General features: G+C 34.9%; 1 protein-coding gene and 1 long non-coding RNA gene across 2 annotated transcripts in view; both read right to left on the bottom strand.

Annotated features, from left to right (window-relative positions):
- The window catches only part of LOC115451334, an 87,198-nt gene that overhangs the window by 24,931 nt on the left and 48,584 nt on the right, over positions 1-13,683 (bottom strand). The window lies entirely within an intron of this gene.
- On the bottom strand, positions 4,441-5,557 carry LOC119191028. The gene is made up of 3 exons (XR_005113346.1): positions 5,412-5,557; positions 4,943-5,000; positions 4,441-4,537 (listed from the first exon to the last, which is right to left on the bottom strand). It is a non-coding gene; the product is annotated as an uncharacterized LOC119191028 (long non-coding RNA).

Consider the following 13,683-nt stretch of genomic DNA (forward strand, 5'->3'; position numbering starts at 1 on the left):
TTACAATAGTCTTTCCTTTCGGGGAAATATTTTAGGATGATTTTAAGAATATACCAAACTTAAAGTAACGAAATAGATCATTAGATGTCTCTATATGCAATTAGATCTGTAAATGCTTCCGATTACTTCCAGTCCATTTGGTGCTTGATTTTTTTGCGCAGAATTATTCAAACCTAGTAATATCATTTCAAAATACAAAATCACTGAACTAGATTTTCCACCACGGAATAAGCCATTTCTTCTAGTTTACGAAACGTTAAAAAACTTTAAATTCTCCAAGAATAATCTCCTGGAATAAACTTCGCAAAATCTCTTCCTATTCACTATGGTTGTCACATTTTTCTTCATTAACATGCTGAAATGTAGTTTTAAATGCAATAAAGTTTTTTTTATGACCCGAGCGCAGGTAAATCTAAATAGATGGATACTAGGATGGCTTGCGTAATCTTAAGAGAGTTCTCCTTAGCTATCAAATGTTAGTTTTTGACTCGTGTCATAAGGCAGTGCTACAAACAGGAGTCATGGCTGGTTCACATAACAACAATAATAATATCAGCCCTGTATTGTATACTGTTCTACTGCTGGGCACGGGCCTCCTCTACTTCTGAGAGGGATTAGGCCTTAGTCCACCAAACTGGCCCAGTGCGGATTGGTAGACTTCACACACCCTCGAAAATTCCTATAGAGAACTTCACAGATATGCAGGTTTCCTCACAATGTTTTCATCACTGTTAAAGCAAGCGATAATTCACAAAGAATACACACATAATTTTAGAAAAGTCTGAGCGTCTGCCTTTGGGATTTGAACCTGCAAACATTCGACTCGGCAGTTCGTTCCACATCTAACTAGGCTATCGCCACTTTCTTGATTCACATGGTTCAAAATAAATTTAAATGATATTTTAATGTTACTTTTTATTATGACTAAATCATCCTCGTTCTAGTCGTAGTTGATACTCCTGTCAAAATTGACAAATATAGTTGTAATTTAAGAATTCTATTGTAATTATGTCGTCTGTCGAGTTATGGCACTCTCGCTCAAGTCCCAATTTATAGTTTTATTGTCAGTGACATTTTTAAATCATATAATTTTTTATATTATATTAAATAGCAGTTTACGGCTATGTCAATTAACTGTTATGGCAAAATGTTACTGTTACTATTTCTTACATTATTATATTTTGTGATAGCTCCTAGCTCTTTTATTGACGCTATAGTAGTAAATCTTATCACTCTTACTTTAGCTGTTACTTTTAAGGTTCTTAAAAAAAACTGCTCGTCAATCGCAAAAAGCATATCCGCAAATCCTTTTTTTTAATTATCTACCAACGGCACAGACACACAGCAACTTTAAAAACGTTTTAAAATAACATCTCACACGGTTGAAATAGGATTGTAATTTCTCGCGAACAAAAGCAATAGTTTAACCATTACTTGTGAGGAAAGGAGTTTTCCACACGTTTTGTTATTTTAGTTGCGAGTTACGGCGCGTTTGCTGTTATTGTACATCCCAATACGTTGGTCGGATCAACATTGTACAGTCAGCAACAGAAGTCGTTGAACATAATTTGTTTCCAATATTTCCTAATCATTATCATTTACCATAAGTTGCTGATTAATTTAAAAACAAAACAACTTGTCATAATTGAACTACAAAAGTAGCTGAACGCTGTCAAACCATTAACTGCTAAACATTACTAGCGACAATTTTTATGATCTGTAATATATACAAATGTGGCTGAAATTAGCAAATTCTTTGTTTTATATACAAGCTTTTTTTTCTATTCGTTAAATTAAACCCATCAAGCTTCAAGACACCAATATCGCGAAGCGCAGCGCACCGCGTTTTTTACTATCAAAACATTGTCGAATAAATACAACAGTCCAGGATGTTATTTAAATTGTTATTTTATAACATACTAGCTTTGGCTCGCTACTCTGCCCGCGTGAAAAAGTTTTTCAAAGATAAAAGTCGTGCTTTATATTTACCCTGGATAGAAAGTAGCGTGTAGGGCTTAAGAGTAATGTAGCTTCCTATTAGTGAAATATTTTCAAAATCAGTTAAGTAGTTCCTGAGTTTAACGCATTCAAAGAAACAAACCCTTTAGGTTTATATAATAGTATATATTGAAGTTAATAACCAAAATTATAAATTTTTAAGTATGAACAAAACATCATAATATATTAGAAAGTAATATTATAACATTAATAGAAATAGGTTAATTACATTTTAAACATCCTATTTTATAGAGCACTGGCCGGTTTAAAAACAAATGTGTAAATTCAAAATTATTCTGACAGGAGATTCTCCTCGAAGGTTTCAACGTAAACGTCAGTTTATTTTTCATATTTTTAATGATGTACGAGCTTTTGCCCGCGGCTCCACCCGCGATATAAAGTTTTTCGGGCTAAAGTTTTCCCTTATAAAAGTCACGCTATATATTTTCCCGTAAGCCTATGTTCTTCCCAGGGTCTCAAACTGTCCCCATACCAAATTTCATCTTAATACGTTGGGTAGTTTTTGAGTTTAACACGTTCAGGCAGACAGATGCAGCGGGGGACTTTGTTTTATTATATATTTATGTAGAACTTTTTAAGAGGAACAATCCCGTCATACATCATTATTGCATAACTTTAACCGTTTAAGCAGCGCACGCAACAGAAGCTCTCAAAACTAATAAATTTTGCCCGTTTTTGCAACATGTTTCATTACTGCTCCGCTCCTATTGGTCATAGCGTAATGATATAATATAGCCTATAGCACTCCACTAACAAAGGGTTATCCAACATAAAAATATTTTTGCAGTCTAATCCGGTAGTTCCTGAGATTAGCGCGGTCAAACAAACAAACAAACTTTTCAGCTTTATATAATAGTATAGAAGTATAGATTCAATATTGAGATTCATCAACTAATGCATTGTCAAGTTATAAAATGTTTAGCGACTTTTGTAACATTGAAATGATAACCTTAATCTGTACTCGTCTTTGGTAAGTGATTTGTGGTCCGTTTCAATGTTCAGGTGTTTTGTAAATTAGTATTTGTTCATCGACTTTTGTTGCTGATCGTACCAGCTTCTTTGTACTAAAAATAGCTTCTTCCATTTTCTAATAATTTAGACTGATGGTCTTATTCATAATAAAACTATTAGAATTATCGGAAGTTTATCTGGGCGTTATCGGAGGCATGTAAAAAATTGGTATTCATAATGGTTCAATTGCGCTAAAAGTCTCCGATAAAGATGCTTTAATTTATCGAGCCTAACCCCCGTCTTTACACCTATGTTAAGCGTTCGATAGCAAAAAAAATGGTTGACGTCGGTCAGCTGTTTCGTGTTTGACGCTTGTTGCCAAAGTCAGTGTGTACTTAGAAGTATACAACATTTCGATCATTTTCGTTTCAAGTAGTAATTTTATTTAGTTACGTATTAAAAATGCAAGCCAGGCTGCTTTAGGTAAAAAAATGTGTCGTCAGAAATTCGATCGGTTTTCTCTGGATAATGATGAATTCCGTAAACGGTATTATTTTTCCAAACATACGGCTGCATTTATAAGTGACTGATAGTCCGCGAAGAGTTGCAGCTTCACCGTATAGGTTGTGGCAGATCACCAGAATTGCAAGTATTAATTAACTGCATTGACATGTTGCGATCGTCATGAAGTAAGTTAATTCTATTCCATATTATACAGACTTCGGTAAATACGTATACCTAATGATGAGCTACTTTTAGATTAGTTTTTTTAATAGATGTAAGATGTTGGAGACCTCTATGGATTATCTTAAGCCACTACCAGTGGTATATGTAGCAAAGTGGAGCGTGCGCTTGTACTTATAACATGTTGCAGATTATAACTATGCCCCACTTCTTTTCAGAGGAACCCTTGTTAAGGCTGGAATTTCACCACGTAAAAGACTTCCCATCTATAATTGGTTGTATTTATTACACCCATATACAATAAAAAATATGGTTTGTGATGCAGCCTAATATTATATAGAAAAGGATATTATTTCCTCAATGTTGTTGTTCATAAGATTTAAAGGTTTGTTGTAGGTGACTTGTGATGCTAATCTTCAGATCAGAGAGATTGTTAGATGGCAAAGCAGCACTCATAACTCCAGGATATTGCAACAAGAACTTTGGTGTGTGGAAACAGCATTTTCAATGTCTGTAACATGGCATATCTTAAATTTGGCAATGTGAAGACTACTGTTGTGGCTCTTGCAGTGTTGCACAACATTGCAATTGCTCAAAGAGAAATATATGCCACAGAACAATGTTTCCAATATTGAAGAGGTGTCAGAATCAATTATTATCATCATTGAACCAAAATCTAGATTAAAGTTGTTCACACTGAAAGGTAACTAATTATACAACATAATTAAAGTTAGTCATTGTCATTTATTTTAATAAAATGTATATTTTTCTTTTATTAATATATATCAATTTTGATTTTTTTATTTCACTGGTGCTCATTGTCCATCTGAATAGCATGTTGCACTTCTACTGTTACAATTTATTCTGCAGATGTGGGACAAACCTGAAATTATGCAATGTATAAGAATTCAACATAATTTGAAATAAAAAAATGTTTATTCAAATATATAACAGTAGTATCCCACAGGATTATAGTATAAATTATAAATTACTTAATGATGATTTGTTAATACCTCCCTTATATTTCCAGGTGGAGGTGGATTACGAGTATAGTATACTAATGCATCATATGCATGCCTTAATCTGTGTACTTTACAAATTGTAAATCATATTTGATTATATGATGACTTGTCATAAGAGCCTTTTATATATATGCCTACATGATAAATAAAGGTTTTTATTTATTTTATTTGTTATTTTAACTAATAAAGACCTCAAAAATGTTTTACTTATGACCTACCTAAAACAACAATGTCCTACATGATTATAGCATAAAATGGATACATACATATCTCCTTTATATTTTCTATTGGAAGTGGGTTCTGAGGAGGTACAATGAGCATGATCTAAAAAATAAAATTGATTTATTCCTTTTATATTTAATTGTGCTGTTTTAACTTTATTATTTGTGCTAAATGCCACCAGGGTACATAATCACTATTGTATATTATTCAAATATTTTATTTATATGAATATTTTAAGAGTGGCTATCATAGTGCGTATTGCAAGAGTAGCAATATTTCATTTCAGTTAGCACAGCTCCCCAAATGAATTTACGACATCTATATGAAATTGTAGTTCGTGTCGACATTCACGTTCAAGAATTCATATTCTTTTAGGGAGGGTTTTGGTTAGGGAGCGGGTTCATACCCGGTCCCTAATCAATTACTTCAACAAAATCTTGTAAAAAAAGCAATAGTTAGTAATGCAGGAATGCATAGCGCAAACGTTCAAATACAGAAAAGAGCTGCACCAACCTTGTCTTCCTCCAACTACATTTCACTTCTCTATTTTATCTCTCTCCATTTTATCGCAATTTGCTGCCTGCGTTCTTCCAAGTTTTACAAAGAATTTAGAGAACGTCAAATAAATCTTCCTCCTGTATTTATTTTATTTACTTTTTGACAAACGCCATTGTGACAATGACTAGACAATTTTTTTTTATTGTCTGTTTCCAGAGACAAGACTTGGTAGTAATTGGTAGAACTTATTTAAATTATTTTTTTCTACGAAATGGCAACATTGTGCACATTTAAAGGCCTTTTTGTTATCGGAGGTTTACGAAACCATTATGAATAAGAAATTTTATCGAAGGCTCGATAAGCTTAGAGGACGTTTTAACTATTTGCGATTTATACCTTCGATAAGGGTTTTATTATGAATAAGACCATGAGATGTAAATGCTTTAATTTACGCCTAATCAAAACCGTAGCTATTGTTGGAAAAGGTTAATTTCAGGAATTGTTGGTACCTACTCAAGATATTTGCACTAATAGAAGGCAACGTTATGTCTATGTGCAATATTTTTATTGCAAGAACCAAATTTAATGCGGTCTAAACAGCGAGTTAAAGCTAGTGATATAAAAATGGTAACGGGCGTGCCATCGGTACAAATTGAAATCCAAGAAAATTTCAACTGAACACAAAATCTTACTACACCTTGACTGGTTAAGATATATTTTATATCCGCCCGGATAGCAACCACCATACATAGTGTTAAAACCCGCCATAGTGGCCCACGTAAGTGTGTCGTGTTCCGTGTATATTGGGTTCGAGCTGGCCGGCATAATTGTATCGACAGCCGAGGAGTAATCATCTCTCGTCAGTCGAAATTCTACTGGACCCCACTCTATTTACCATCCGATGTAGTGTCATGCTTGTATATTTAAAAAAAAACACCAAATTTTGTAGTCGCAGCATCAACTTCTCACCATGTTACACCTAAAACTAACGAAGACGCAACCACTAGTTCCATAAGACCGTTTATAGACGTCGATAAAAATTTCACAACACCAGACGTAATCCGACGTCTTGCCGGCTAGTTTGCCGACAATATTTTCGCGTCACGTTAATTATAAGCCCGCAGGAAGTGTGTGTCAGTTTTTGTACAATTTATTTGTTAGTACGCCGGCTCATTGTTCGGGTGGACGCAATTCTGGGAATTAAAGGATAATCATAATCCGGGTATAATAACAATTAGGTTGTTAAACAGAAACTGAGTTGTGATATCCGTTTTAATTAAAAAAAAAGCGGGATTTTCGAATTCACAGTTGGGTAAAGGATTAATTATATATCAGATGGAATGAAATGGATCCACGTGTAATTAAGGTCTGGTGCGCTTTTTATAAAATATAATGTTCATTAAATATAAATGTTCATACATGTTCATAAAAAATAGGATTTTAAGTAATACTTAACGAAGAAATCTCGGCTAAACACGTCTTTAATAGTATAGACGTATAATAACCAAATCATAATCACACAAGTACTAAATATAAATATCGGTTCTAAAAAGCGAGAAATTATCCACGACCTAAAAAAACACAAATAAAACAATAAAAGCCACAAAACTATAGAAACAAATAAGAGGCGGTGGTAATTATATACCGGGTTAACAACTTTCTCATTCATTTATCTCCTCATTTAATGAAATATACCTAATCAACATCATTAGTATTAAAAAAAGCACACGTCGAATTCCAGTTTCAATTCGAACAGCGAAAATCGCAGATTAAAAGTTCAACGCCAATTAGAAGTTGGGATATAACAATCCTAAAAACTCGTACAATGTATCCACCCCACGACAAGTGTCACAAAAGAGAAATTTTGCTGCGAAGTTGTGATAAACTGCCTCCACACAGGAAGTTCCGTTACTGATTAGCTCAGAAAAGAATTTTTCGGAACGCTGTTTGTGCTGCCTTATTTTCGGCAGGCTTGTATGGTTTTTGCACGGTTTTTTCGTATGCTTTTCCAAGTGTGTTATTGTTGGAGATCATGCGGGCTTTTAAATGTGAAAACATTTTTGTTATTCCCTTGTTCTTGTTCAATGTTGTTTAAGATCATTATGAATACAGAAAATACGTAATTATATTTAATGTTGGCATGTGGTTTGTATTTCATATACAAAGTTATCTGCAGGTTTATTTTTAACTAATTGTAAACATACACATTACTTTAAAACATAATCGAAGAGATCGCCAAGGACCATACCTGGTGCAAAGGTGCCCATAACGCTGGCAACAGTAGCACGCTGTATGGAAAAGCGGGTTTTTGAAGAGGTCAAATGTTTGTTAGCATAAATGAGCTCAGATGGGGTAGTGGCAATTTGTAAAAAAATGGCAAGCTTTAGCGTTTCGTATGGCGCGTGAGTTCTGGAGGTCTAACGATTCCCTTCTTTTCTAATTCCTATTACCGTTAAAACTAGAAAACATCCACGAATATTTTAGAAATGTGAATTTTAAGGGCGATGATGTAAGCATTGTCAATTTCCACCTGTATAGTGCTTTATAATTTTGTTATTGATCAACAGTACATAAACAGTTGGGTCGCTGAAGTAATTTGTAAACGATCAAACTGTTTGTCAAATTATTTGACAGTATCCTTGTTTGATACGTTTGTCAAGCACTCTACGTGTTTGATGTCATTGACCGAAATCTTGATTGACAACGTGTTTGACAAACAAGTTTGAAGGTGTATGGCGATGTTTGCCAAACAATGTCTCAGTCGTCGTCTTAATACACAGTACCAGAAAACGCCAAAAATACTTTATCTATTACTCATTAGATACATAATCACTCGACAAAAAACGTCACGTCACAATTAAAAAAAGACAGCTACGGGCAAGTTGGACTTCGTATATTGGTTGTTTGATAAAAACGTAAAGTTTGACAAACAAATGGTTTATAACCAATCAGACTTGTCTCTTCATTCGTATAAAAAGCAATACCGTAAGTGTTAATTAATTTCGCACGGAGTCGTGTGGTGGAGCTGCGATATTGAACAATAGTTTGGTCGAGCATTAATCGATGGCGCCTCGGGTTACAGCTGCGGTTTGTTCATTCGTTGTGGCACGTTCGTTTAATTTTATTTATTGTCCACCTTCGTACCGCAGAAAATATATGCATATTTCAATGTAGAAGTGGACGAAGTAGAAGTGTATTAATATTGAGTTAAGTGGCAATCTATAGTGCCTACCACTATAGGATTAAGGCGTGATACTATAGGTTCGTATATAGGGTACCTTTGTACTAAATAGATAAGAGATTTCGTCATGGTAGCATTGAAGTATTTGTTTAAACCCGCTAATCTCAAGAACTACTAAATCATTTTTTTTTTTTTACATTACTTCAGGATACTATAAGGTACATTTTATCTCGGGAAAGTATAAAACAGGACTTTTATCCTAAAAAATATTTTACGCGGAAGCTGCGAGTAAAAGTACAGCATAAACTTCAAGTTCAGATAATCATATTCTACTGAACTGTGAATCGTATCCAAAACCTTTACGACTCGAATATAATACACCGATAATGCGATAAAATGATAATAAAATATAACATTAACAATAACAGACTCGTGTTCAACGCACCGGTCCCGAGTGGTCCGGCCCAATTTATCTGCCTTCCACTCCGATTACTTAAACGCTGCGATGATCCGCCCCATTTACTTCCTGTCTTTACGATTGTGCCGAGTTATTTCAATCTATTCGGATCTTTGTTTTGGTATAGCATTAGTGAACGAGTTTTTTTCTTGCTCGAATGTTTTCCGTAATTACTTGAGTGAAGTATTTTGTGTGTAAAATTAAAATATAAATTCGTATGTGTATGTGTGTTTTGCGTGTGGCTTCGTATTATTAGCCTTACCCGGAATTAATCTAACAGTATTGTTACACGTCAAAGTTACTTCGCTATAATTTAATGTTGTCACTATAATTTAATTTTTAAATTACATACGAAAGAGGCCTTCACGAAGGCGTGGGCAGAAGAGCAACTGATGCATCTTTCTGCCGTGTATATTCCGTCCCATGATGTTATAGGCCAATCTATCGAAATATTAGGCACAAATTCTGTACTCCGGCCAAATAGGTACTGAGTAGAAAAATCCATCATTTTGCCTGACTCCGAGATCGACCACAGCACTGCAGTCGTGCCATAATACAACTACGCCACAGCACTGCAGTCGTGCCATAATACAACTACGCCACAGCATCAGCTAGCAAATTTAAAATATTGTTATTAAATGACCCATATTATGTTAATCCGAAAATTTCAGATGCCTTAAATCATCTAAATCAGATCAGCGGTTTCTATGTCTGGAATAAACTCCATGAAACTGCTTTAACCAATGGCTTTAACTGTATTTTCATTTATAAAAGTCGTTAATGACCACTGTAGGTAAAATCTCTTCTCCCGCCCTGTGACGGGAAAGTACGATTACTGCAGTCATGTTTCCAATATCTTTTTTACTTAATGATTTCTTATATTTACGCGAATGTTAGACATTGAAATTAAACTAATTTTCCGGATTCTATCGCGGTTTTTTGTTTTTTATTTTTCTCCCTACGTTTCGAAGACTTTGCAGCCTTCATGGTCACGGGGGGGACTGAGGTGTTGTTCATCCGCAAAGTCAAAGTTACAATATCTACCTACATTTTACGAATATACAACAATTTTAAAATTTTAGCTGTTGGTGGTCCGATCTACGCAGAATGAGCTCACAGTGTCTTGAAGTCTGGCAGCCGGTCTTTTGCGTTCCGATTTAATTAAATGTAGAACTGGATCCCAGGCTTGTGCAAGCTTCCAACCATCTTCCCTATTGAAATTAGGATGTTTTTTAATTTCAATAGCCTCGCGAATCATCCTGGGCAGGAATCGGTGTTCCTTGGCGAGGATTTGTGGCTTGTCTAGTCGCAGATAATGATTGGCGCCTCCTTCAGAGTGTTCAGCGACTGCAGACTTCGTCGAGCGTCGGTGTTTCACGTCAGCTATATGTTCTTTTACGCGGGTCCCTATATTTCTTTTTGTTTGCCCGATATAAGATCTTTTTTACTTCTTTCCGTTTAGTTTTATAGGGTCCATAATTGATGACGAAACCAGAAGTGTCCCTTTGTGAGATTATAATAATAATAATAATATTAATATCGGCCCTGTATTATATACTTGCCCACTGCTGAGCACGGGCCTAATCTACTACGAGAGGGATTAGGCCTTAGTCCACCACGCTGGCCTAGTGCGGATTGGTAGACTTCACACACCTTCGAAATTCCTATAGAGAACGTCTCAGATGTGCAGGTTTCCTCACGATGTTTTCCTTCACCGTTAAAGCGAACGATAAATTCACAAAGAATACACACTTGATTTATAGAAAAGTCAGAGGTGTGTGCCCTTGTGATTTGAACCTACAGACATTCGTCTTGGCAGTCCGTTCCACATCCCAACTAGGCAATCGCCGCTTTTAAAATCTTTTTTGTGAGATTAACCAGTAATATTTGACCATGATACTAATTGAGGCTTCATAAATAAGCTAGATGGTAAAGAGATTAACCAGTAATATACGGTAGTGATCTAAGGCTTAAAAGTGAGGCTTTAAAGGTGAGCTAGATGGTCTATGTTTTATTTTAGAATACTTCACACCAAGCAGGTAGCTGGAATGATAACGTACGTTTTCATATTTAAAATAATTCTGCAGAATATTTCAACACAATAACTCAGCTTGAATGACAAAGTACGTAAATCATTGTGAAGGAGGTGAATCATTTTGTTACTGGAGTAGGTAGAAATATTTAGGGACAATTTCGTTTTTTATTGCTTTCAATGACAAACAAGCTTGCCGTTCGCCTGATGGTAAGCGATACGACCGCCCATATATAGTAGAAACATCATCTAACACCTTGTATAACAAAGTATTGTTTGGAATTACACTGCGCTCGCTATCCTGAGACATGAGATATTAAGTTTTATTATGGCCAATAGTTACATTATCTACATTGTCCTTCAAACCAGAACACAACAGTGACTACACACTGCTGGTTGGCGGCAAGAATAGAAATTACGGTGTTACCTACACAGGCAGACGCTTACATATGAAAGACCTACCAGTAAAGCAAAGTCATGTATCTAAAAAGTTATATATTCGTGTCATGTCTGTTCATAAATAAAATTCTGCTCAGTCCGTATATTAACCAATCATGGCCTAATATCAGTGTCCCCTAAGAATATCACATTAGCGCACCGAAATATGCGGATCGCGGCAACTTTTCCATTGTGCTCACATCGCTTCACAAACCGTAACTTTGCCACACTTAATCACTTAAGTTTTCGATAATGTTTCACACAAAGGCCAAGTTACGTTAGATGTGTGGCAATTTATTGTTTGCGCGTAAAATTATGAAACAAAGAGATATTGTATCAGCTTATACGAGTTAGGTATGAGAATTATGTAGATCCAGCGTACGATTTTAATTTGTGAGACGGGTTCGTGGATATAGAGAAATTTATTTAGAAAATTGGTCTTCTAAATCGAATTTTTAATTACGTCTAATAAAACGTCTGGGAAAATTATTTTGTTCCAATGCTTCTGGAACCATATTTATTTTAATTACGTAATCACCCAGTATTTTCAATTCAAATGTCTTCTAACTTTTTGATAGGCAGACAAAAATTCTCCAACTACACTGATCCTATCTAGCTGGTTCATTTCAATTCACACGCCTTTTACCCACCTTTTTGATAAGCAAATTCAACATTTTTCCATACTGATCTAAAGGTTCAAGACTTCGCCAATTTGTATGAGATTTGCAAAACATTATACCCAATGACGAACACTAATACGTACCAAATGATCAAACTCCAAACAAAAATAGCTTATAACGTTACAAACACAACTATTTATCAAGGTGCTGACATAATGATAAATGAGATTACGACAATAATAATAAATGTAAGAAATTACTCTCAACAATAAAGTTATAAAAACGGGGAAGTGTGTCGTTTGAGTTCTTGCGAAGGTTTTATTATTCAAAAGCTTTGCGCGTGACGTTCTGATAAATGTTGTAAAGAAGTTCAAATTTTTATCCCCTTAAATGAATGAGAGCAGAATTTACGATTCAGTTTTGGTGTGAATTTTATTATTTTTGTTATTGTTGAGGTAGACGTGTTTATTGTGATGGCTGGTAACAATTAAATTAGGATATGATGATGCATCAGTGGTTGAAATGGAACCGGATACAACATAATATAGATACATAAATGCGGTCTGCAAATCATTCTAATGATAATTAGATTTTACATAAAATAGGAAAGGCAAGTCAGCAGGAATTGGGTTATATGGAACCTTCGCCACTGCGATGCAGTTATCTAGATAAGTAATGCTATGGTCCAAGTTCAAAGTAATTTAATAAAAATATATTGTTACATACAGCTAGTGAAAGGCTGGTAGGTTAGCTAGGTTAGGGCTCATGTCCTCGCCGGTGTGGATCGCGACGCGTTACACTTCTATTTCCCCCTACTTGCCAGCCCGTGCTGGTTACTTCGGTTTGTACCTTGTCTTTATTATAAATTTTATCCCTAATTTAAAATGTCCATAGTTATATGAGTAATTTTAATAGTTGTTTAGAAATAATAATTATTATTCTTATGCTTTGTTTTGACGTATCATAAGTGCAACTTTGTTCGCCTACGTGATAAATAAAGTATTTTATTTTATTTTTTATTTTTTATCGTTACTAATATTATACTTAAAGGAGAAAGGTAGAAGAGAATTATTAGTTAATTAGTCCTTGGTACACTGGTGACAGATCTCTCATATATTATGTGAGAGTCCGCCTGGGTAAGTACCACCGCAATCTCTATTTCTGCCGCCATGCAATAGTGTGTAGTCACTGTTGTGTTCCGGTTTGAAGGACATTGTAGTCAGTTTACCTACTGGACATAATAGGACTTAACATCTCATGTCTCAGGATGGCGAGCCCAGTAGAATAACAAACAATACTTTTGACAAACAATACAATTCAAGGTGTTGGACGGTGTTTCTATTGTTTATGGGCGGTCGTGTTACTTACCATCAGGCGAACGGCATGCTCGTCTCGTCAGACAAAGGATTAAAAAAAAAGATAAGTAATGTGATGGTCCAAGTTCAAAGTAATTTTGTAAATATATATTGCAATATGTAGTTTCTAATGTTATTTAGAAGAAAGGTAGAAGTGAGTTTGTTAGTTAATTAATCCTTGAACAGGTTAAAAATACATTCTCA

The sequence above is a fragment of the Manduca sexta genome, chromosome 5 (assembly GCF_014839805.1).
Source record: "Manduca sexta isolate Smith_Timp_Sample1 chromosome 5, JHU_Msex_v1.0, whole genome shotgun sequence".
NCBI lineage: Eukaryota > Metazoa > Arthropoda > Insecta > Lepidoptera > Sphingidae > Manduca > Manduca sexta.